Below are 25,985 nucleotides of genomic sequence, written 5' to 3' on the forward strand. Positions count from 1 at the left end.
ATGTTATTATTTGTGGACCTTAATGTCTTCTGCGGGGCATACTGGGAGAGGCGGTCCCGTAGGTACGAGGGTCCTAAGCCGCATAAGGCTTACTCGCTGTAATTCTAATCCTAAAACCAGGAATATAATCCATAGGAATTGCCTTGGCTCAGACCTTTTGCTGAAGGTGCAGGCAGGAGGGGAAGGGTCTCTCTCTCCACCCCAGACCCTTTCCCTGCATTCATCCTGCACCAGCTGTCCCCCTCCAGGTTTCTTGCCTCGCAGGGTTATTAGGGAAGAAGAACTGAAGCTGTAGAAGGTCAGTTCTGGGGGTGCAGAGCTGGCTTCAAATGGTTCTTTCTCCTCCCCCAGATTTCATCAGAGCCCAAAATCCCAATGAAGAATGTCGCCTTGCCGGTGGGAGCTGCCATTATTTTAGGTGCTGGAAAGGCAAAACAGAAATTGCTAAATGCACAGGAAGCAAAGTTTGTTGCCGTTAAGGTGAGTTAGATCAAATTATAACTGTGTCTCAAAGAGAGGTGACTGTGTCTCAAAGCGAGGCGACTTACAGCTCTGTTTCCACCCACAGTCACAACTTCTCTTAGCCTGGAAAGAAAAGGGGTCTTTGGCTGACCCCTTCCTCAGATAGCAAAGGCATTCCACGTGAAGCATCTCTGTAAAGGTTGTTTTTGTATCACAGAACTGTTGAGTTGGAAGGGAACCCACACATCCCACAATGGCTGGGAGGGAAAGGGTTAAGTGTTCTGCTCAAATTTGTCATGGCTCATCACACATTGAGACTGAATCCGGATCTGCACTACTTACGGGCTCCTGTTCCTCTATTAAAGAAACATAGTCTCACAGAATGGTAGAGTTGGAAGGGACTCCAAGAGTCCTCTAGTCCAACCCCCTGCAATGCAGGGATCTCAGGTAAAGCATTCCTGACAGATGGCCATCAAACCTCTGCTTGAAAACTCCAAGGAGGGAGGGTCCACAACCTCCTGACGGAGACCGTTCCTCTATCAATCAGCTCTTACCATCAGAAAATTATTCGTGATGTTTAGCCGCAATCTCCTTTCATCAAGCCCTCCCATATGCTGCCTTTTGTCCATCCCTTTCCACACGATCTCTCAATCACAAGGTCCCAATCCCATCTCATGCTGCCAGCATTCAAAGTATTAGCCATCAGGACTTGCCTTTATGTTAGGGAGTGACTGCTTCATTCACCAACCAGATCCTGAAAACTATTGCATGTCTGTTAGATTCTCTCCACCTGCTCAGTTCCATGTTCCGGTTTAGGGGCCCCTGCCCTTGTAGTACTTTCTCTCCAGGAGCTGAGAAATAATAACTCAAAAAGCAAGCAGGCCAGCTTTTGGCAACCCTGACATCTCATTTTCTACCAACTGAGGACTGCAACTCCCAGCAGCCCCAAGCTACATGGTCATGTGATGGTGGGTATAGATGGGCCGGCTTGGGAGCAGGATGGAGACACACACACACCCCAAACACACACACACACTTTTAGCTGGAGGTCTGAAACAAACCCTCTGTGTGCAATTTGAGCACCTACAACAGCCAGCTCTTCAGCCTCCCAGTTGGGGTCACTGGTTTGGGTTTTCAGCATCCATATTAACAGTGTTTCCTCCTCTCATAGGCAACATACCTGTCAACGTTCGGGTTTGAAAATAAGGAAATCAGCAACCTCACCTGTCCCAGGGACAGTCTACAGTATATCTAACAATCCAGGATAGCAGTGGGAAACAGAACTGGAATAAGGGAGCTTCCTGCAAAAAAAGGGAGGGTTGACAGCTATGACAGGCAAGTAACTCTACAAATCTCCTGTGCAAAACCTCTGGTGAAAGGAAGACCGCCCTCCTCTCCTCTGATGTGCAGCTGCCTTGACTAGACCCCCCATCTCTGCTGGGGAAGAAACCGCTTTGCTTGATGCTGCTGAAGGCGATTCTGGGAAGGAGTCAAGAGGGAGCCGTCCTGTCTGCCTGTCTACTCATGAGAATCTCAATGCATTCTTTTTAATAAATGCAAGCATTGGAAACCTTTGTGTAGGTCCATGTTGTTAAAATGTGTGCTGGGTCTTGTTTTCTGTTGCACTATAATATCTGGTTTGTGAAACACATAAATAGAAGAACACAGAGAGGCCGAGACAGGACATGTGGTTAGGATTCCATGGAGACATGAGATTCCTCCATGTGTGCAATATCTTGAAACAGGGCTGGGAAGGTCTGAGCTCTGTGACAGGTATAGGGCTCTATTGATCGACTTGAACCTGCAACCTTTGACAAGCTCCTGCCAACTTCCTTGGCTGTGCAGACAGTATCCAACCAGATGCCCACAAACAGGACCACAGCCCAAATGTGCCTCTTCTTCCCACAGTCTCCTGCCATGACAATGGAGGGAGAACAAAGGCATTGTGATGAGTAGCAGTAGGTAGTCTCCAATATTGTTTGGAGAACCCCCAGGATCCCCATCCCTGTCTTATAGAATTATAGATTTGTAGAGTTGGAAGGGACTGTGAGGGTCCTCTAGTCTGGTCCCCTGCAATGCAGGAATCTCAGCTGAAGCCTCCATGACAGATGGCCATCCAACCTCTGCTTAAAAGCCTCCAAGGAAGGAGAGCCACCACCTCCTGAGGGAGACTGTTCCACTGTCAAATAGCTCCTACTGTCAGAAAGTTTTTTCTGAATATTTAGTCAGAATCTCATTTCTTGTAACTTGAAGACATTGGTTTGGGCCCTACTTTCCAGAGCAGCAGAAAACAAGCTTGCTTCATCTTCTGTGTGACAGCCCTTTAGATATTTGAAGGGTGCTATCGTATTTCTTAAGGAAAGGTGAGTTGGAAGCTGTCCAAAACCTTGTGATCATCCCTGGACAGGTGAGGCCCCTTCAGGTGAGTAATTCCAGCCCATCATCTGGGTGACACTCAAGATTTGATGCAGCTGATGCTCTCCTCCCCCTCCTTTCTTGCTTCCATTCCATCATACCTCAATACCTCAAGGAGACCCTCCCCCTGTGAACCTACTGAGACCCTGAAATCATGTGTTCCTCCTCCCCAAGATGTCCAGAGGGTGGCAACACAAGAATGGGCATTTTCTGTGATTGTTGGATGAAGTCCTCAGTGTGGTTTGGGGGAGATATTGGTTTGTTTGTTTGGTTGTTTTTTTTGTTTATGATGTATTTTGTGTTTTTATGTTGTGAACTGCCCCAAAATCTACGATTGAAGGGTGGTATACAAATCAGAATCGGGATCAGGATCAGAATCATACTGTAGCATCCCAGGCTGAAGGAAACTTCACCACGCAGCAATAGAGAAAAGTAAAGTAATTTATTGTTTGCTGACAGCAAACAGTGACTCAGAGGATACTTCCTAAAAAAACTGAGCCCAGGAGCATCAGTGTTCTGGGTTTATATACCTTTTCCAGACAACATTTGGCATCACAAATGTAAACCAATAAGGCATGGAGACAATAAGCTTCCATATAAAGCACTTCCTTAGAGCTGTGGTTGGTATTCAATGCAAAACAAAAAAACCTTACACATCAAGCATCCTGCTGGCCATCAAATAGAATGGCATTTCCGTGTGCTGCTCTGGTTCGCCAGAAGCGGCTTAGTCATGCTGGCCACATGACCCAGAAGCTGTACACTGGCTCCCTTGGCCAAGAACGCGAGATGAGTGCCGCAACCCCAGAGTCGGTCACGACTGGACCTGATGGTCAGGGGTCCCTTTACCTTTAAATGGGAAAATAAAGGTAAAGGTAAAGGTAAAGGGGCCCCTGACCATCAGGTCCAGTCGTGTCCAACTCTGGGGTTGCGGCACTCATCTCCCTTTATTGGCTGAGGGAGCCGGCGTTTGTCCGCAGACAGCTTCCGGGTCATGTGGCCAGCATGACAAAGCTGCTTCTGGTGAACCAGAGCAGTGCATGGAAACGCCGTTTATCTTCCCGCCAGAGCGGTCCCTATTTATCTACTTGCACTTTGATGTGCTTTCAAACTGCTAGGTTGGCAGGAGCTGGGACCGAGCAACGGGAGCTCGCCCCGTTGCAGGGATTCGAACCGCCGACCTTCTGATCAGCAAGCCCTAGGCTCTGTGGTTTAACCCATAGCGCCACCTGAGTCCCAAAAATACCAGGGAAAATAAAAAGGTAAAGGGACCCCTGACCATTAGGTCCTGTCGTGACCGACTCTGGGGTTGCGCGCTCATCTCGCATTATTGGCCGAGGGAGCCGGCGTATAGCTTCCAGGTCATGTGGCCAGCATGGCAAAGCCGCTTCTGGCAAACCAGAGCACCACATGGAGACGCCATTTACCTTCCCGCTGTAGCGGTTCCTATTTATCTACTTGCATTTTGACGTGCTTTCGAACTGCTAGGTTGGCAGGAGCTGGGACCAAGCAACGGGAGCTCACCCCGTCACAGGGATTCGAACCACCGACCTTCTGATCAGCAAGCCCTAGGCTCAGTGGTTTAACCACAGCGCCACCTGCGTCCCTGTCACCAGGGGAAATACCAGGATAATATTAGTGAACCTGATCAAACGCATCTGCTGCCGTGAGTTTAAAAGGGGAATGTTACTCTGCTAATTTGTGAAATTTGTTAACACAATTTGGAATAGGATATAATCAAATAATATATCCTCTCCTGCATCCCTGAACATTCCCGCATCTCTTTCTCTCTATTCCTACGTCACAGTACATATTTCTTCCAGGGAAACCACCACGGAGGGCAGGAACTCCAAAGAACCAGCAGGTGGTGCTCCAGGATCGGTTGCTTGTGGCAGATCGTGTGGCTTGTTATTCTAGAAAAATTGTGGTTGTCTTTTACAGCCCAACTCTCCGTCATAGGACTCAGTATGGGTCAGAGAGGAATGGATGGCAGTAGAAAGCAAGCGAGGAAGGTGTTTCTTTTTCTGTTGCCAACTAAGTTATCCCACTGCAAGGAGCTGAGGATCCAGAAAATAAGGTGTGCAGGAGCTTTCAAAGACTTTAGAAATTGCCCAGCCCCTTAGCCAAAGACCACCCAAAAGCATCATGCAAGCATCACAGAAAGAGGCTGTCTACAACAGAAATTGGAGAGTGTGGCTTGTCTCCTGTCTCTCAAGTTATCTGATAATGGTTGGCACCTGAGCCCCAAGTTCCCAGGCGAACAATAAATCACACTGACACAGAATACTTGGTTTATGGGTTCAAATAGGCCACGACGTTATTGCTTTTAGATGTGAGTGGTTTGGCTTAGGCATTGGGGTGAAGCCAGGCTATATATTGACACCTGCCCATCTGCAGGGAGGCCACGGAAGGGTAAACCACCAATGGGGGTGCCCTATAAATTACGTCAGATAGTGGCATCACCCCGAGGGGTCCCCGCTCTGCCGGCTGATGGGCTGGGGCTGCCACGCAACGCCGCTGATGCAGCCGGCAATGACGTAGGGGGAAGGTAGTGTAACACACACACACACCGCATGCTGGAAGACTTTGAGGTTCGGCTGTCCGTGCACAACAGCATCCTCCAATATAGAGGACAGCTGATTTTTCCTGCTTTCCTTCTGAGCCATTCTTTTGAGATGGTAAATGCCTTAGTTCTTTAATCCAGTGCATAGGTCTACCCTGTTCATACACAAAATATCCCCTTAAAACAGGATTTGACGCTTTCTCCAAGATACTTCCTTTTGCAGAGAAATATTTGAGGTCATTAAGACTCAAGATGGCTTCAGGATTGCTCTCCTGTACTCTTACAGACATGGGGCTTATATCCTTATACCGGTATGTGCTTACCTTGTTAGGAACATTCGCTTTATTTATGACACCTTTGAATTCTTATGACACTGTATATGGGAGATGGAATTCCAAACGATGTCCTTCCTAAAATTTCTAAAGGCTGCCATTGCAAAGGGCAGCTGACACCAATCCCAGAATGCTCAGAGCCAGGGACAGAGGAAGCTCTCAGACCTACAAAGGGATCCATCTCCTGAGAAACAGCAGCATCAACAATTGCAGTAGGGAAAGGCCCCTGAGCTATTGCAGCCCTGAGTCATTTCAGCCTTTGTAGGTCAAAACCAGCACTTTCAATTGGGTCCAATTCAAAGTTCTTTAGCTTGCACTAGAAGACCCACAGGGACCATTCCAACAATTCTAGGATTCTCTAATTTTGCTCCCTTTTGACCTGGAGGGGGATGTGCTTAGTATTGTTCCCCTGGACTTGGAAGACCTGGATTTAAATCCCCACCTAGCCATGAAGCTCACTGGGTGACCCTGGGCCAGTCACTACATTTCAGCCTAGCCTACCTCACAGGGTTGTTGCAAAGGAGGAGGACCAAGATGATCAAGGTTCTGGAGAAGAAGCCATATGAGGAATGGTTGAGGGAGCTGGGTAGGTTTAGCCTGGAGAAGAGGAGACTTAGAGGAGATATGATATTCATCTTCAAATATCTTAAGGGCTGTCATGTGAAAGGTGGAGCAAGCTTGTTTTCTCCTGCTCTGGAGGGCAGGGCCCAAACCAATGGATTCCAATTCCATGAATGGAGATTCTGACTAACACTAGGAAGATCTTTTTGAAGGAAAAAGTTGCTTGACCGTGGAATGGTATCTCTCAGAAGGTGGTGGACTCTCCTTCAGTGGAGAATTTTAAGCAGAGATTGGATGGCCACCTGTCAGAGATTCTATAACTTGGACTAGTTGACCCTCAGGGTCCCTTCCAACTCTATAATGCTAGGATTCTCCGGTGATAATTGCAATTTTGCTCCATTTCGACCCGGAAGGAGATGTGTCTAGCATTGCTTCCCCCCCTCCCACCAACTGCCCCCCTGAACCTCCTCCAGAACTAGGCCAATTCCCAAGTCCACTGTCTTGCACAGAAGCACATGCCAGTTACTCCAAAACCAAAGGAAAGTCACAGGATGGAGAGGAACTGGCAGAGCCCCCACCCCAACCCGGTGCCCCTTTTCATACAAGGCACCCACACAGAGGTTTCCAATGCTTGCATTTATTGAAAGGAAAAGCAAAAGCAAATAAGCAGGCAAATCCCATCGTGAACCCAGTTACAAAGATGTCACCCTCATTGAGCACAGCAGGAGTTGCTCTGGAGTAACCGGGCAGAAAGGATTGGGCTGTTACGGATCCTTCTCAGAATCGCCTTCAGAAGCAGCAGCAGTGAGCAAAGAGTTTCTGCAGAGGTGGAGTCAAGGCAGTTGCATCTCGTGAGAAGAAATGGGGTGGTCTTCCTTTCATTTCATCAGAGATGGTGCCCAGTGGGTCTGCTGTAGAGCTGAACAATAGAGAGAGGAAACACAGTGAATATTGGGTGCGTGGGTGTGCTCAAAACAAGCCAGGGACCCCCTGAAGACCAAAGAGCCTAATGCTATCAGAGTTGGGATTTCATGGGGTGTGTGTGTGCGTGTGCGTGGCTGAGACCTTAGCTCAGCTGGTTAGAGTTGGTCAGAGTGTGACCTTCTGAATGTGCAGAGGTCGGGAGAGTTCTGCATCCCAAACCCACATGCCTCCTTACACCGTCTGGGGCTGATAATCCAAAACATCTGGTGGCCCCCTGATTGACAAAGGCTGCCCTCTAGGCTTTCAAAAACCTTGTTTCACATGGGGCTTGTTCTCCCGCTCCTGTCTTCTAAGCTCCAAGTGGCTCCCAATGTCATTAGGGAATTCTCAAGGTCCAAACCAAAAACAGTCAATTTAGCATTTGGGAGAATCTAGCAGGTGCCCCCCACCCGCCATGACGGTTAAGGGTCAAAGACGGGTGGGGGGGAGCAGAGCTGTAACTCTTTGGGGTGGTGTCTCTTTGAGATGTTCCAGACTTATTTCCAGACACAGGAATGGTTTTGCATCCAACTCACCTTAGGTGCCCTTGCAGCAAGGCCTGTCTCCCGAACACTTCGAAATCTCTTTCTCGCCTTTATTGCAGGTTTTTCTGCAGGTGCCCCCGTTCTGTTGGCATTCCTGGGTGGGACGTGTAGCTCCGGTGAAATCTGAAGGGGAAAGAGAAGAGAAGAGCCAACTACCGTAAGAGAGGGAGATGCAAGTACAGGACCAAGGAGAGGATCTACCTGGGAAGGCTGCTCTGTCTCCCAGGACTGGCCTTCCACACCTTCCACCCACATTTGGAGGGCACCAGGTTGGGGGAGGCTCGTGCAGGATGAATGCAGGGAAGGGGGCTGGGATGGAGAGTGAGACCCTCCCCCCCCATGCCTTCGTCAGAGGGCCTGACCCAAGGCAGTCACTGGCTTCCCCGGGGGCCACTGGAAACCTTGGAGAGAGAAGTTCTCTTGCCCAGGGAACTGGCCCACTCTCTTCCCCACCACAAAGCTAAATGCCCTGAAATATGTTATTACAGATTTTCTAGCAAGAGCTTCTTTGGATCGGATTCCATATTTTAGGATTGGTATGACAATCAGATCCCAAGAGCTTGGCTGCTGGATCAGGCCAAAGGGGACTCATCAAGTCCATCAACCTGGTCTCACAGTGGCCAACCAGATGCCCCATGTGGGAAGCTCTCAAGAGGGACAGAGGGGAAAGAGAACTCCCCACCCTTCCCTTTGGGATTCCCTGCAAGTGATATTCAGAGGCAGATTTAAAAAGAATAAAGCAGAGAGCTGTGGAGCTCAGAGAAGAAGAAGCATCTGAGATAAGGCCATACCTGGAGCCAGCAGCATCAAGAAGAGGAAGGCGAGAGAGAGGATGAAGAAGATCTTCATGGCTGGAGGTTGGTGGGAATCCTGGAGATGCCTGAAGCCAAGTGGAAGAGCAGTTGTCTGGGGAAGGAGAGGTCCCCCTACTTATAGGTGGATGGAGGACTGATGAAACCTCGTGGGAAGCCAAATGTCTTTTACAGCATAGATGTCACAATCCCTGCGGGGCAGAAGAAGATGAGAATTGCCGTCTGGATTTGAGTAATGCTCTTGTGCAAAACCACATGTGGAAGAAGGACCACAAACCAGGCTAGTGTCACTGACTGACAAAGAGAAGCAGAGGGAATTGTTTCTGAAACTATACCATTGGAAAATTAATTTCCCAGCTATGCATTGAGTTTACCATGACGTTAATAGAGGAAAAGCAGGTTCTTGGGGGGGGGGAGAGGGCTATCTGGGCTCCTGGCCCCCAGGGCTCTGTTTTCCCTCCAATGATGCCTGATTATCGTCTTCCAAACAACTGCTCCATTTCCAACTTGAGAATGGAAAGTGAAAAGCTGGTGGACAACAAAAGAAATGTCCACTGTGGCAGAGAGCTAGAACGCCAGTCTGGAAGTCCTTGTTGGGCTGGGGACCAAAGGGGGAAGATGGGAGATCTGGACACAGGTCACATCAAAGCCTTCACCAACCTGGTGCCCTCCAGATGTTTGGAGCTACTACTCCCTTCGTCTCATGCAGGACCATGTGAGGCTGAGGCTGGTGGGAGTTTTTGCAGTACTATGCCGCTTGCTTGTGAAAACAGCCTCCTATTGGTTTACAAAAGAGAGTGTGAGCTTGTGGGAGAGAGCAAGGGGTGCTGGACTAGACAGGCCTTCGGGCTGGTCCGTTTCAGGGATCCTCTCGTGCTAAGTCCTTCAGATCCACATCTCATACCATCATTTCCGCCTGGGCTTTCTCACCACCATCTGCAACTCAATGGCTTGTCTCCAACTTCACAAATTGAATCCTGATTCCTCTCCTCTCCCTGGACAGTGGTGAGGAACCCATCTCTGCCCCAGGAACCGCCAAAATCTGATCTGGAGAGTCATCCCAATCTTTAGAGCAGATTTTGAGGTGCCTGGGGGGAGTCTTCAGGGGAGAGGAGGAAATGTCCTATACCAAGCAGAAATCTCTTGCCTCAACAGGACAGCAGCCTTGGAAATAACCCAGTCATTCCAGCACCTAACTGTGCCATTGCCCTCAATCAGACTCCACATCCATTTTTCCAAAGAAAGGGCAAGTTAAACCCTCCTTTTCCAAATGGTCTGAATGTGTGGGTCTGTTTGCATTTTACTTGTAGTGCTGAAGCAACGCTTGGTTATGATATTCTTGGCAAGGGCAGACATTGGAATGAAATTGTGTGCACTGTTGTTAATTTATGTGTCCATGGGAGAGAGATGGGGGCTCAAAAGTGAGGATCACAGTCTCATATTATTCTGGGGGAGGAGTATTGGTGCCAGTCGTGAGCTGTTGCTCTGTGTCATGGAAATAGCATGTGAAAATGAATTTCATCCAGGGAAATTGCCCTGCCAAAATCTGCAGATCAGGCAAAATGACATACAGACATGTTATCAGGAGAAATCCATGCAGAAAAGCTGCGGAGTTTTCTTAAGAACTGTTTTGCTCTTAAAAGCAAACTGAAATGGGTGTTGTGGAAAACTCAGCTGCAGCTTGGAAAACGAGACATGGAAGACGAGGAACAAATCCTTTGAGCAAATCTTTTATGGACAGAAAGAAGCAGGGAATGCATTTTGAAAATGGGAATGAAAATATTTCCAGTGGCAGGTGGGGGTGGGTGGGTCCCCAGGTGTTTTGCTTAAAGCAAGCTTATTTAGGGGCACTTTTGAGCCTGCTCCTTCCAGCACCTTAAATTGGTCCCTGTAGTTCACTGGAAGCCAATGCAAGGCTTTCAGGACCAGTGTCACAAAGTCCCACTGGCTTGTCCAAGATGTAGTGATGTTCACAAAACTGGATGATTTTAAGAGAGGATTAGACCAATTCCTGGAGGGGAGGATGAGCACAGCCCAAAGGCCGTCCCAGACAGCCTCCACCAGTTCCCACCCAAGAAAAGGAAGCAGGGAAATGTCAACTATGGCAGAAAGTGAGAACGGCCGTCTTGCAGTCACTGTTGGGATGGGGACCAAAGGGGGAAGACGGAAAGGGGACTGGATATTATATACGGATTATATGAAAAAAGATTAGAAGAAGAAAATAATCATAACAGGCTGCAAAAATAATCAGCAGTATATGTTATGAGGTGAGATTATGTAAGGTAGGGAGCATAATTTAGTAGAGTAAGAAAATGCACTTACAAAGATAGTAGGAAACCTTGAAATGAATGGAAGGGAAGTTTGAATCAAGACACAGAGATTGAAATAGACTTGGTAGAATATAGATATGTTATTGTTATTGTTGTTGTTGTTTAGTCATTTAGTCATGTCCGACTCTTCGTGACCCCATGGACCAGAGCACGCTGTTATTATTACTATCATATGTTTATGATTTATATCTATGCTATCTTGTTCTTATTTTATGTATGGCTGTAACATCGTATGTGTTGACAACGAGATATGACAGAAAGGCAAAAAGCAAAATAAAACACAAAGGTGGCTGGCTCTCCTTCAGTGAAGGTTTTTAAGCAGAGATTGGATGGCCTGTCAGGCATTCATTCGCTTGGACTAGATGACTCTCAAGGTCCCTTCCAACACTCCAATTCCAGGATTCTATGATAAATGCCATTTTGCTCCATTTTGACCTGGCATTGCTGTTCCCCACTCTCACCAACCTCCCCCCACCCCACCTCCTTCTGATCTGGGCCAATTCCCAATTCCACTGAATCTGTTACTTCACCCACTTTTGCTGCCTGTGGAAATCGATGATCATGGAGCAATATTTGTCTGACTTGGAGCCAGACATGGTGAGGAAACACAACTCAGCGGTGAGACCACAAGGCTCCCCACCTTGCCTGCTGCTTCTTGCACTTCAGCCTCTTGGGAAAGGATGCTGAAGACATCCCATGTCTTTGTAGGTTGCAGAAGATGAGCAGGTGCCCTGTAAGCATTTAGTACAGTTTATACCTAAGTAATTAAGTATAATGTGATGTTTTGACGCAAAACATAATATGAGTGGTGTTTTATTGTTTATTGTTTATGTTTACTTATTTAGTGCACCATTTGCTTAATTGTTCCATATAATTTGTTCAAAACCATTATTATTGCTGTACATAAAATCTAAAATATATGTTTATTAGTTCACAATTTAACATACTGAGAAAAAATGAGTCAAATTCCTATGTTTTCATCACTCGTAGTGAGGCAAAATTTCAATTTGTAGGAGCAGGGTCTAAATATTAACCGATTTGTCCCAAATTTTAAATTTGACTATGTTTATACCATACGCCTGATATAAGATCAAGGGAGGAAACATTTTCCAAAAAAAGTTTTTTATGACCCAATCTAGTGAAGACATTGGTTTGGGCTCTACTTTCCGGAGCAGCAGAAAACAAGCTTGCCTCATCTTCTGTGTGACAGAAGACATTTTAAACATATATCTTACCAATTAATGTGGAAATGGGATGGACTGGACATATGAATGAGCACATGTGACATTGACCCAGACTAGGAATAAACAGATCTACCCTTCTCTACTCTGGCTAGCACTGTGTGGTGTTTATGTGGCCTGGGTCAAACAGCTCATTCGTAAGGCTCATCATTGCTCTCTTCACTGACAACCATCTAAAACAATCAAAAGCAATCTGAGAGCATTTAAAACTGCTGTAAAATGTTTAAAATGTTTGTTTTCCCCTTTCCTGCTGACTTTGTATCATGCCAAGGCGACCTTCTCGCATTTTTAAAAAATGGAAATAGCTCGTCCTAGTGAGGTTTTGTTAAAAATAACAATTGTCTCTGTTGATTTGCATTGTTTGGGTGTCTTTAGGAAGCCACCCGGGAGGATTTTAGTTGAGATATCTTAATAAACAAATAATAATAGTGGGAACTGCAACAAAAAGTTGCTGCGCGTCTTCATTGATTCTAGTCATTCAGCCATTCCTTCTTGAGGACACTCCATTCTTCCCCTCTCTCCCTTAATTTTGCCCCCCAATGGTCAGTCTGTATTCTGCGGCCATTGAGCACGCTCAGTTATCACTAAGTCGTTTTTATTGACTCCCCTTAGCCTTTTCACCCACTAAATATATACTTTCCGTCATGCAAAACAAATCCAGGCAGTGTGAAGCAGATTGCCAAGACCCTGGTCCTTTCCAAAGCTTGACTCCTGTATCAGGAAATACGAGGAAATCATGCAATGGCACTCGCACCCTGATCATCAGAGAAAGAGGGAAGGATATGACAAGTGTGGCACAACGGGATGCAGAAATCTGAACACAGCTCACCAGGCGCGCATGATGGCACACCGGGAGGGTCTCAAAAACCCTTCTGGGTTTGGGCTGCCAACTTTAGGGCACTGTGATATATCTGACAGGCCACAAAACATGGCAGGCAGGTGATGTTTGGCGTCCCGTGTTGCAAAATTGTTCAGGTCAGCTAGGACCGGCGCCACAGTTCCCTGGGTGCCCTGCCTGTTGCTCTTGACAAGTCCTGTATGGAAAATGGCACTTTTCAAAATACGCTCAAAGGGCCTTTATTCTGTTGCTCTGAAGGGCTTCCTCAGCTGAAAATGTTGCTTTGTTTGTCAAAGACGTGCACGAGTTTGACGTGGCCCCCTGGAATATACTCAGGGTCATGCTCTTTATTAAGCTTGTAGTAGCAAAACAAGAATGCCTCTTTCCCCAAAACGTCTGCTTATATACATTATTCACAATGGGCCTTGCGTGATTGGCTACTTCAGGGCCGCACCTGCAGGCCAATCAGGTTGCAGATTCACTTCCACCTGGAGCTGGATTGGGTAGCTCCTGCGGACCAATCAGACTGCTGCATTCTGTCTACTATTGTTCTAGGATTCAGCTCAGTACATAACAGCAAGATAAAAAAACAATGTCCTAAGGGATTTTGGAAGATCCTGTCCACCCTCCTTGCTCAGGATGGAACTACTGTACAGTAGTACCTCGGTTTATGAACACAATTGGTTCCGGAAGTCTGTTCATAAACTGAAGCGTTCATAAACTGAAGCAAACTTTCCCATTGAAAGTAATGGAAAGTGGATTAATCTGTTCCAGTTACAGGTAGGTAGCCGTGTTGATCTGACGCAGTCAAAATAAAAATAAAAAATCCTTCCAATAGCACCTTAGAGACCAACTAAGTTTGTTATAGGTATGAGCTTTCGTGTGCATGCACACTTCTTCAGATAATCTGTTCCAGACGGTCCGCGGAGTACTTAAACCGAAGCGTTCATAAACTGAAGCGAACTTTCCCATTGAAAGTAATGGAAAGTGGATTAATCCGTTCCAGCTGGGTCTGTGGCGTTCGTAAACCGAAAATCCATAAACCGAGGTGTTCATAAACCGAGGTTCCACTGCACAGCATCCTTGACAGATACTGTCAAATCTCTGCTTAAATATTCCCAGTGAAGGAATCGCCATCACCTCCTGAGCATGTCTCCTCCATTGCTAGATGACCCCTCTGGCCTCTGAGGCATTTTCTCGCTGTCTCATAATACTATATTTCCTCCACACTATTCATAATCTTATACATCACTGCCATTCATGTGGAACCGGCTCTGTTACAGATGCCACATGATACCCATTCTGCATTTGTAATAAATTGCTATTTTCATAGGGAAGTACTTAACACTTCGGAACTCCCTGCTTATTGACATCAGGGAAGTGCTTCTGCTGGACTTTTGTTGCCACCTACTAAAAACATATTTCTTTATAGACATGCCTACCCACAAACGTAGAATGTGGATGTGTGCTTTAATCTGTTTTTAGTTTATCACTGATTTTTAATTATTTTTGAATGCTTTAAATGGTTGTGTGTGGGTTTTTTTTGTGCTATTGTGAGGTTTGTTTGATTTTACAATCAGGTGGTGATGCCATTTTATTTATTTATATAAATGGAGCTGGTGGACAGATGGAGCTGGTAGACAGCTGCCCTGGACACAGAATTGACCTGCGCCTCCATGGACAACTGTGAATCTAAAATGACTCCCAGGCTAAGCACCTGGTCCTTCGTGGGCAGTTACCCTATTCAGTACCAGGGAGTAGTTTCCAGGTCACCTTCGATGTCACACCCTCCCCCATTTCTCCGGTGAAAATAGGAATGTCTTAAGGGAAAGCAGGACATTCCAGGTTCAAATCAGAAACTGGGATGGCTTCTGTCTATGTGGGGAAGAGGGTCTGCAATATCCACAACAAGCATGCTGGATATTGGTACCTGAAGAAGTGTGCATGCACACGAAAGCTCATACCAATAACAAACTTAGTAGGTCTCTAAAGGTGCTACTAGAAGGAATTTTTTTATTTTTTACTTTGTTTCGGCTTGAGCTTCTGGGCCTCTCATTTCAGAATCGAAACCTCAGCTGTGGGGCAGGAGCCACTCTTGGGGGTCAGGGGGCAGTTGCCTCTCATACAATCATCGAATCATAGAGTTGGAAGAGACCACAAGGGTCATCCAGTCCAACCCCCTGCCAAGCAGGAAACACCATCAAAGCATTCTTGACATATGCCTGTCAAGCCTCTGCTTAAAGACCTCCAAAGAAGGAGACTCCACCACACTCCTTGGCAGCAAATTCCACTGACGAACAGCTCTTACTGTCAGGAAGTTCTTCCTAATGTTTAGGTGGAATCTTCTTTCTTGTAGTTTGAATCCATTGCTCCGTGTCCGCTTCTCTGGAGCAGCAGAAAACAATCTTTCTCCCTCCTCCATATGACATCCTTTTATATATTTAAACATGGCTATCCTATCACCCCTTAACCTTCTCTTCTCCAGGCTAAACATACCCAGCTCCCTAAGCCATTCCTCATAAGGCATTGTTTCCAGGCCTTTGACCATTTTGGTTGCCCTCTTCTGGACACGTTCCAGCTTGTCAGTATCCTTCTTGAACTGTGGTGCCCAGAACTGGACACAGTACTCCAGGTGAGGTCTGACCAGAGCAGAATACAGTGGTACTATTACTTCCCTTGATCTAGATGCTATACTCCTATTGATGCAGCCCAGAATTGCATTGGCTTTTTTAGCTGCTGCATCACACTGCTGACTCATGTCAAGTTTGTGGTCTACCAAGACTCCTAGATCTTTTTCACATGTACTGCTCTCAAGCCACGTGTCACCCATCCTGTATTTGTGCCTTTCATTTATTTATTTTTTGCCCAAGTGTAGTACTTTACCCAGCCCAGCCCAGCTCAGAGGGCTGGATGAATGCCACCTATTCTGCAGCTGGCTGACCTATCACAGAGAGGCCCTTAGCCAATCAGGGTGGGCTACAGCGGACATTTGTGATGCAAGTGTCACCTCTGGAGATAACAGGGCCCTGTGCCGGGAGTCCAGTCAGAGCAGCTGCCTCCCCCCAACAACATGCTGCTGGTGGTGGTGATGGTCCTTTTGTTGCTGTTTGCTGTCAAAATATTATGTGTAAGTAAGCCGCAGCCAACATTCAGCGTTGTTGAGTGTCCATGAGTTCTAGCATTGTGAGAGAGGGATAGAATTCAAGTTCCAAGAAAGGAGATTCCGATGAAACATTTGGAAAAACTTTCTGATGGCAAGAGCTGTTTGACAGTGGAACGGTCTCCCTCGGGAGGTGGTGGCCTCCTTTCCTTGGTGGTTTTTAAACAGAGCTTGGATGGCCATCTGTCATGGATGCTTTAGCTGAGATTCCTGCATTGCAGGGGGTTAGAATAGATGACCCTTGGGTCTCTTCCAACTCTAAGATTCTATGATTCTCCCTCTGCTTTCTCCATGCCATGCATAATTTTAAAAAACTATTCTGCCACCTCTTATGTGCCTTTTCTTTAAAAAGTCCCTATTGCTAAAACCTTTCTTCATAGATATGACTAAAACCACAGTTGAGTTTTCCTGGCTCAACATGTTTAGCTCCCTGGGGAGGTGGTGGACCAGGGGCGCCAACTATGGGGAGCTGTGGGTGCCTGAGGTCTCTTGAGGTCTTGGAATCTGAGTTTCGGTACCACCGGAGGTCAAGTTCCAAGGTGGGGGGGGGGAATGATGTCATGACCTGGGGCCCAAGTTGGTTCCTCTGTGGTAGACTCTCCTTCCTTGGAGGTTTTTCAGGAGAGCTTGGACAGCCATCTTGTCATGGATGCTTTTAGCTGAGATTCCTGCCTCGCAGGGGGTTGGACAAGAGGACCCTTGGGTGTCCCTTCCAACTCTACAATTCTATGAAAGTAGCCCTCTCCTGGCTTGTGATTCCTAGCTGCCAGTGGCTTTCAGATGCAGATCACTTCTGATAGCGGAGGCAGAGGGACATATGCATCTTCACACTCTCTTTGTACGGGCAAAATGACCCCCCTCCCATCTCTCCCTCTGTGCTGTTCTGATGCTTTCAGAGGAAGCATTGAGGGCCAATTTAAAGAAGGGGATTGGACAAGTTCACGGAGGAGGAGAAGGCTATGGCTGGCTCCCAGCCACAATGGCTCTGCTCTGCCTCCACATTCAGAGGCAGGAAGGCTTGTGAATTCAAGTTGCTGGGATCCACAGGAGGCAAGGGTGCTCTTGAGCTCAGATCCTGCACCCACTAAACCAAGCCGCTGTCCTCGGGGTGTAAGGGAGGATGTTGAAATAAGATTCAGCCGTCTGCCTGGGAGGAGGAAACTCCTTGCCCTTTGCTTCAGGCGGCAGAAAGCCTTGAACAGGCCCTGCAGACTATGAAAGGGATTCAGACCCATTCACCTCCCTCCCCACCGCCTCTGTTGCCATCGCCCTGATTTGCCTTCAGCTCTGTTCTTTTTGCCTTGCTGTTCTCCGACAGGTTCTTCTTTGTCTCCAGAATCAGACCGAGGACCCAGCAGAATGGAGGTGAGTCTTTATTCCTGCAGTGCAGGGGGTTGGACTAGATGATTCGGGGGGGGGGCTTTCAAGTCTACAATTCTGTGATTCCATGAAAAATCAGACGGGCAGCATCATCTGTCCCAGTTCCCCAAAGGTCATAGAATTGTAAACACTGAGAGTCATCTAGACGGACCACTGGCCTGATCCAGAAGACTCTTATAATGTTCTTATGCTGCCCTGCTTCTCTGCTTTTTCTTAGGTCATGTGAGACCCTGTGCTTGTACCGCACTTTGCACACCTTGGACAAGAACATCCAGTATCTCGCTTGGCAAATGAAACGCATCAGCAGCACGTAAGTCACTCCTAGAAACCGCCATGCGCTTGCTGTCTGAGGGACTTGCAGGTCCGAGGTTCCTTGGCACAGAGCAGCCTTTGTGCACGTGTGCGCGTACACACCCACCCACCCATGGTCCCTGACCACGGCCCATGCTGGCTGGCAGGAGTGCCAGCTTGGCCCCGTTACCGTGGGTGCCTGGTGCCGTGGGTGCCAGGCAGTGTGCGTGGCCCTGGCACTGAAATTTGTGGGTGCCCGGCCCCTTCATGGTGAGGGCCCCAGGGTGTTGCCACCTATGTTGGCTGGGGCTGACAAGAGTTGGCATCCGACAATGAGAGTTGCTTGACAATGGAAGAGACTCCCTTGGGAGCTGGAGGTTTAAGCAGAGGTTGGATGGCCAGCTGTCCTTGCAGGAGGTTGGACTAGACGACTCTTAGGGTGTCTTAGGGTCTCTTCCAACTCTACAATTCCTTGCATTAGGACTATTCTTTGAAATAACAACAACCACAGTTGTTGTTGTTATATTATTATTATTATTATTATTATTATTATTATTATTTATCTCCTATTAATTATCTCCTATTATAAACATGTAAGGGACCCAGGTGGCACTGTGGTTAAACCACTGAGCCTAGGGCTTGCTGATCAGAAGGTCGGCGGTTCGAATCCCTGTGACGGGGTGAGCTCCCGTTGCTTGGTCCCAGCTCCTGCCAACCTAGCAGTTCGAAAGCACATCAAAATGCAAGTAGATAAATAGGAACTGCTACAGCGGGAAGGTAAACGGCGTTTCCATGTGCTGCTCTGGTTTGCCAGAAGCGGCTTTGTCATGCTGGCCACATGACCTGGAAGCTGTACGCCGGCTCCCTCGGCCAATAATGCGAGATGAGCGCGCAACCCTAGAGTCGGTCACGACTGGACCTAATGGTCAGGGGTCCCTTTACCTTTACCTTTATTATAAACATAAGTAAAGCATGATAAAGCTTCCCCCCAAAAGGGATTGGGTAGGCCTGAATCATGCAACAGAGTTTTAATACCTTGTTGCAAGGTTTGGTTTACTCTTTCACACAAACCATTCATCCATGGAGATCTGGGTGTGGCAGTCATGTGCTCTATACCCTGTTCAGCAAGAAAGTTCTCAAATTGCTCTGAACAAAATTCTTCACCTTTGTCAGTGTAAAAGTGACGCACCTGCTCATTGTGCACATTTTAAAGCCATGCACAAAACTGTTTGAATCTTAAAAAGGCTTCAGACTTTTTCTGCAGTACATAAACCCAAACATATTTGGAATAAGAATCAATCAGAACCATGAAGTAACGTGAGTTGCCTCTAGAGAGCGCTAGAGGCCCAACCAAATCTGCATGCACCATCTCAAAAGGTTTTTTTACTTCCCTCCCAGACTTTGTACCTTTGGGAGCTTGTCTAATCTTATTCTCTGCACAAGAAACACATTTCATGTGGTAAGGACACTTTTGGACTTTCATGCCCTCAACCATATTTTGCATTTTTGCCACTGCTTGGAAATGCAAATGACCAAACAAACGGTGATAATCATGAATACAGTGGTTATGCATTTTCTCATTCTTATCTACTGATATGTTACAGCATGCCTTTTCAGTTTCTCTAGTTGCTTTAGCAGCTGCGCCTGTATCAAAAGGCAATACATATAAACCATCAACACACTTGGCATAAAGAATGAGTTTGTTATCTCGAAGAATTTCGCACCGAGAGTTTTCAAACACCACTTTAAATCCTAGAGCGTCTAACTGAGAAACACTTAGGAGATTATCCTGCAAATGAGGAGCATACATAACATTACTAACTGTTGCAATCACCAGTCTAGCTGCTGCATTCTGGATTAGTTGTAGTTTCCAGATCACCTTCAAATGTAGCCCCACATAGAGTGCATTGCAATAGTCCAAGTGGGAGATAACTAGAGCAGGCAGCACTCTGGCAAGACAGTCTGCGGGCAGGGAGGGTCTTATCCTGCGTACCAGATAGAGCTGATAGACAGCTGCCCTGGATACAGAATTAACCTGCGCCTCCATGGACAGCTGTGAGTCCAAAGTGACTCCCAGGCTGCACACCTGGTCCTTCAAGGGCACAGTTACCCCATTCAGGACCAGGGAGGCTTCCACACCTGCCCACCTCCTGTCCCTCAAAAACAGTACTTCTGTCTTGTCAGGATTCAACCTCAATCTTTAGTATCTGTAAAGTGAATATTCGGAGGAGTTTGATTCTATTGATTTGATTTGATACACTGTATTTCTATGGCACTTTTTATTCAGGTGCATCTCAAAGCAGCTTACAAAGAGTAAATATCAATAACATAATGGAACAGCATAACTCATATAAAATAAAAATAAAAAAATCCTTCCAGTAGCACCTTAGAGACCAACTAAGTTTGTCATAGGTATGAGCTTTCGTGTGCATGCACACTTCTTCAGATACCAGATAAGGTCAAAATGGCTTCAGGATTGCTCTCCCATACTATTTCAGACACATGGGTCATATAATTAGATAGGTGTGCATTTATGAGTATTTATTCTAGATTTGAGACCTTAACATTCTTATAACATTCTCTTGCTGGTGACAAACAAGACAAAAGTGAAAGAAGGCCTGTTCTGACCTCCTTCCTTTGCCTTTCTGCCTCTCCCACCCGACCCCCCCCCCTCCAGGATCTCGCGGACTCCGTCCAATGTCTCCATGGCGTCCGTCACCTCCATCCGGAGCTGGAGCCATTCCTCAGGAGGAGGAGGAGGAGATGTAGAGGAGGAAGAGGTGGAAGCTGACACCACCTGCTACAGCTGGTCAGCCGTGCCCCCCTCCCTGGCTCCTGCCTCCCAGCACAAAGCAGCAGCAGCAGCTCGCCTCCCCAAACCCCCCAGGGTGGTTTCCCACCAGCCCCACCACCAACCGCACCATCAGCCCCACCCCTGCCCCAAGCAGGACTCCAGCCTGTGCCAGAAGCGGCTGCAGGGGCAACGGGGGAGCCCCAGGCCCTGCTCGGACTCCACCGCCAGGCGCATCAGCACACCCCCTCCCTGGCACCCCACGAGCAAACCCCCCAGCGGCCCACCCAACCCACCGAAACCACCCAACAGGATCAGCTTCCTGGACTACAAGTCCCAGGAGCTGCTCAACTGGCACGTCCACACCAAGCAGCGCCACCCCAGGAAGGAAGAAGACGCGGTGCTGGCAACGCTCTCCCACCGGGACCCCAGCCCCAAAGGCAGGGCCTGTTTGGTCAGCGTCGAAGCTCCCAAGGGCGGGGTCCCTCCATGGGCCGCCAGCCCGCAGCTAACCACAGGTCCGAGGTTGCGCAGCCGCACGCCCCCTCGGCCCCACCCGGCAGGCCGCCAGAGCCCACCCAAGACCCTCCACGTGCGCAGCCCGTGCCCCAGGCCCCCCACACCGCCCCGGGAGGAGCTGCTCACTCCTTCCATCCTCAAGACTGTGAGTCACAGCAGCCTCCGGGGCCTGGCCACGGCCGAGCTGGGCAGCGAGGCCACCAAAGAAGACCTGGAGACCCTGGAGACCCTCCTTGGCCTCTTTGGCCCTGGCAAAAGCCCCCAGGGCCTGGCCACGGCCGAGCTGGGCAGTGAGGCCACCAAAGAGGACCTGGAGACCCTCCTTGGCCTCCTTGGCCCTGGCAAAAGCCCCCAGGGCCTGGCCACGGCTGAGCTGGGCAGCGAGGCCACCAAAGAAAGCCTGGATACCCTGGAGACCCTCCTTGGCCTCCTTGGCCCTGGCAAAAGCCCCCTGGCCAAGGAGCTGAGCAGACCCGGCACCCCCAAGGAAAAGGAGAGGGATGGTGGGGGCAGTCAGAGGCCCCACAGCAACCCCAAGGAGGCCAGAGTTGCCAGACCAAAGGCCAGACCCGCTAGCCCCAAAGCCAGACCCGCTAGCCCAAAAGCCAGACCCGCTAGCCCAAAAGCCAGACCTGCTAGCCCAAAAGCCAGACCTGCTAGCCCAAAAGCCAGACCCGCTAGCCCAAAGGCCAAGCCCCTGGAGATCGAGATCAGTGCCACCGTGGACCGCAAGGTGCGACGCCTGAGCTGGGCCGACACCACTGCGCCCGAAGCCCCGAGGCAGCTGGCAATCCGCGATGCAATGAGCGCCACCCGCCCACCAGTCCTGGACCCGTTATTCATGTGCCAGGCGCAGCTGGAGATGCCCTGCTTGGCCCTGGGCCCAGCCAAGCTGCAGCAGGAGGTGTGCCAGCCCAGCAAGACCCCGTGCCTGGCCCACACGCTGGTGGAGTCGCTGGACCAGGACCAAGCCATGCAGGACCTGTACCGGGCCCTGGCCAAGGGGCTGGAGAAGGGGCGCGGCCGGCCATGCGTGGAGTACCCCGTCTGCCTGCTGTGTGGCCGTTGTACCCCCTACTGCCCCCACCCACCCACGCGGTACAGCCCTTCCCTCGTGGTCTACCCCCGGCTGAGCATGAGGGAAGGTGAGGTCCACATGGGCCTGGGCTTCTTGCTGAAGATCAAGCGGTCCGAGGCCAATGAGTGGGGGCTGGTGTGCAAGCCGAACGCCTCCCGGACGCGCCCAGGCAAAGAGGGGCTGCCCTCCAAGTTAGAAAGGAGCAAGAGCAAGCGGCGGAAGACCAAGGCAGCTGCCCCCCAGCCTCGGGACCCAGAGAAGGCCGTCCGCCTGCCCAGGCAGCACTCGGCAGAGAGGCTGGACCTGAGGTCTAAAAGCCACGGCAGGAGGGTCCCAAAACCCACCCCACAACCGAAAATAAAGCCCGAGCCAGAACTCCGAATGCCGGCCCGCAGCACAGTGCTTGCTGTGCCCCCCAAGAAGCACCCCAACATCCTAAAGCGGCTGCTTCTCTGCATTAAGAACATCTGGGCGAAGGTGCGAGGAAAACCCAGCAAGCCCCCCAAGAGGCAGGGCTCCCCGCCTTCCCTCTCCAAGTCCAAGGGCTTCATCAAAGACGCTTAGTCCACTTGCCTTTAAACTCTTGTAAGAAAATGAGAACAACCCCCTACACGCACACACACGGACAAAGAGGGGACTCTGAGAACCCCCACATGGACAAAGAGGGGACACCAAGTGCAGTCCAACACAACTGCCAATAAAACATTTTGAGATCTCTCCTAGACTGCAAGGAATGCTATATCGCTGTTGTAAGAATTTAAGAGAATTCTCTAGATAAAGGGTCCGATTCTGGGTGGAATCCTGAACCCCGGCAAGATGATATTTGAAACCCCTGCTGGCGCAAAAGTAACAAAGACCAGACCAGAGTTCCAATGGAAAGCAAGGCAGTTAGTTAAGCGGGTCTTTATTAAAAAGCTGTTCCAACAGGGTAGTCCCCCCCCCACACAGGGTGGGGGGAGACTCAGATCATGCATGCAAGCCCTTATATGTTGTTTAGTCATTTAGTTGTGTCCGACTCTTCGTGACCCCATGGACCAGAACACGCCAGACACTCCTGTCTTCCACTGCCTCCCGCAGTTTGGTCAAACTCATGTTCGTAGCTTCGAGAACACTGTCCAACCATCTCGTCCTCTGTCGTCCCCTTCTCCTAGTGCCCTCAATCTTTCCCAACATCAGGGTCTTTTCCAAGGATTCTTCTCTTCTCATGAGGTGGCCAAAGTATTGGAGCCTCAGCTTCACGATCTGTCCTTCCAGGGAGCACTCAGGGCTTTTTTAAAACAACGTAAGGAAATGGAATCACTTGCAGGGTTTAACTAAACACTTACAACCAACAAAATATGAATAGAAAACATGAATATGTGGTTAAAATATTAAGAAGATAATTATAATGTATATTGTTAATTTTATTACATTAGGGTTTAGATGAAAAGCAGAAGAAATGAATGTGTTATAAACCAGAAGGGGAAGTTGGGGGAAGTCGTGGGGAAGAGGTTAATTGGGAATTTATATTGTTAATATTTTGCCAGCAGCGATTATGTCAAAATTAGTTGGTAAACCTAATAAATATTTTTTTACAAAAAGAAGGTGGTGGACTCTTCTTCAGTGGAGGGTTTCAAGCAGAGATTCAATGGCCACCTGTCAGGGATTCTGAGGTTTGGACTAGATGACTCCCAGGGTCCCTTCCAACTCTCCAATTCCAGGATTCTATAATAAATGCCTGTTGTCTTTGTCCATGGAGTTTTCTTGGCAGGGTTACTGGAGTGGCTTGCCAGTTCCTTCTCCAGGTGGATCACGTTTAGTCAAAACTCTCCACTATGACCTGTCCATCTTGGGTGGCCCTGCATGGCATAGCTCATAGCTTCTCTGAGTTATTCAAGCCCCTTTGCCACGACAAGGCATTGATCCATGAAGACATCAAGAAGAGGTGGCAAGAATACACAGAGGAATTATACCAGAAAGATATGGAGGTCTCGTACACCCCAGGTAGTGTGGTTGCTGACCTTGAGCCAGACATCTTGGAGAGTGAAGTCAAATGGGCCTTAGAAAGCACTGCTAATAACAAGGCCAGTGGAAGTGATGATATTCCAGCTGAACTATTTAAAATTTTAAAAGATGATGCTGTTAAGGTGCTACACCCAATATGCCAGCAAGTTTGGAAAACTCAGCAATGGCCAGAGGATTGGAGAAGATCAGTCTACATCCCAATTCCAAAGAAGGGCAGTGCCAAAGAATGCTCCAACTACCGCACAATTGCGCTCATTTCACACGCTAGCAAGGTTATGCTTAAAATTCTACAAGGCAGGCTTAGGCAGTATGTGGACCGAGAACTCCCAGAAGTGCAAGCTGGATTTCGAAGGGCAGAGGAACCAGAGACCAAATAGCAAACATGCGCTGGATTATGGAGAAAGCTAGAGAGTTCCAGAAAAACGTCTACTTCTGCTTCATTGACTATGCAAAAGCCTTTGACTGTGTCGACCACAGCAAACTATGGCAAGTTCTTAAAGAAATGGGAGTGCCTGATCACCTCATCTGTCTCCTGAGAAATCTCTATGTGGGACAAGAAGCTACAGTTAGAACTGGATATGGAACAACTGATTGGTTCAAAATTGGGAAAGGAGTACGACAAGGTTGTATATTGTCTCCCTGCTTATTTAACTTATATGCAGAATTCATCATGCGAAAGGCTGGACTAGATGAATCCCAAGCCGGAATTAAGATTGCCGGAAGAAATATCAACAACCTCAGATATGCAGATGACACAACCTTGATGGCAGAAAGCGAGGAGGAATTAAAGAACCTTTTAATGAGGGTGAAAGAGGAGAGCACAAAATATGGTCTGAAGCTCAACATCAAAAAAACCAAGATCATGGCCACTGGTCCCATCACCTCCTGGCAAATAGAAGGGGAAGAAATGGAGGCAGTGAGAGATTTTACTTTCTTGGGCTCCTTGATCACTGCAGATGGTGACAGCAGTCACGAAATTAAAAGACGCCTGCTTCTTGGGAGAAAAGCAATGACAAACCTAGACAGCATCTTAAAAAGCAGAGACATCACCTTGCCGACAAAGGTCCGTATAGTTAAAGCTATGGTTTTCCCAGTAGTGATGTATGGAAGTGAGAGCTGGACCATAAAGAAGGCTGATCGCCGAAGAATTGATGCTTTTGAATTATGGTGCTGGAGGAGACTCTTGAGAGTCCCATGGACTGCAAGAAGATCAAACCTATCCATTCTTAAGGAAATCAGCCCTGAGTGCTCCCTGGAAGGACAGATCGTGAAGCTCAGGCTCCAATACTTTGGCCACCTCATGAGAAGAGAAGAATCCTTGGAAAAGACCCTGATGTTGGGAAAGATTGAGGGCACTAGGAGAAGGGGACGACAGAGGACAAGATGGTTGGACAGTGTTCTCGAAGCTACGAACATGAGTTTGACCAAATTGCGGGAGGCAGTGCAAGACAGGAGTGCCTGGCGTGCTATGGTCCATGGGGTCACGAAGAGTCGGACACGACTAAACGACTAAACAACAACAACATAATAAATGCCATTTTGCTCCATTTTGACATGGCATTGCTGTTATCCACTCTCACCAACCTCTCCCCCCCCCCAACCTCCTCCTGATCTGGGCCAGTTCCCAATTCCACTGTATTTCACGGAAGCATCTGCCCTGTTACTTCACACACCTTCGCTGCCTTTGAACATTTGATGATCAT

This window comes from Zootoca vivipara, chromosome 3 (genome assembly GCF_963506605.1).
Source record: "Zootoca vivipara chromosome 3, rZooViv1.1, whole genome shotgun sequence".
In the NCBI taxonomy this organism is placed as follows: Eukaryota; Metazoa; Chordata; class Lepidosauria; order Squamata; family Lacertidae; genus Zootoca; species Zootoca vivipara.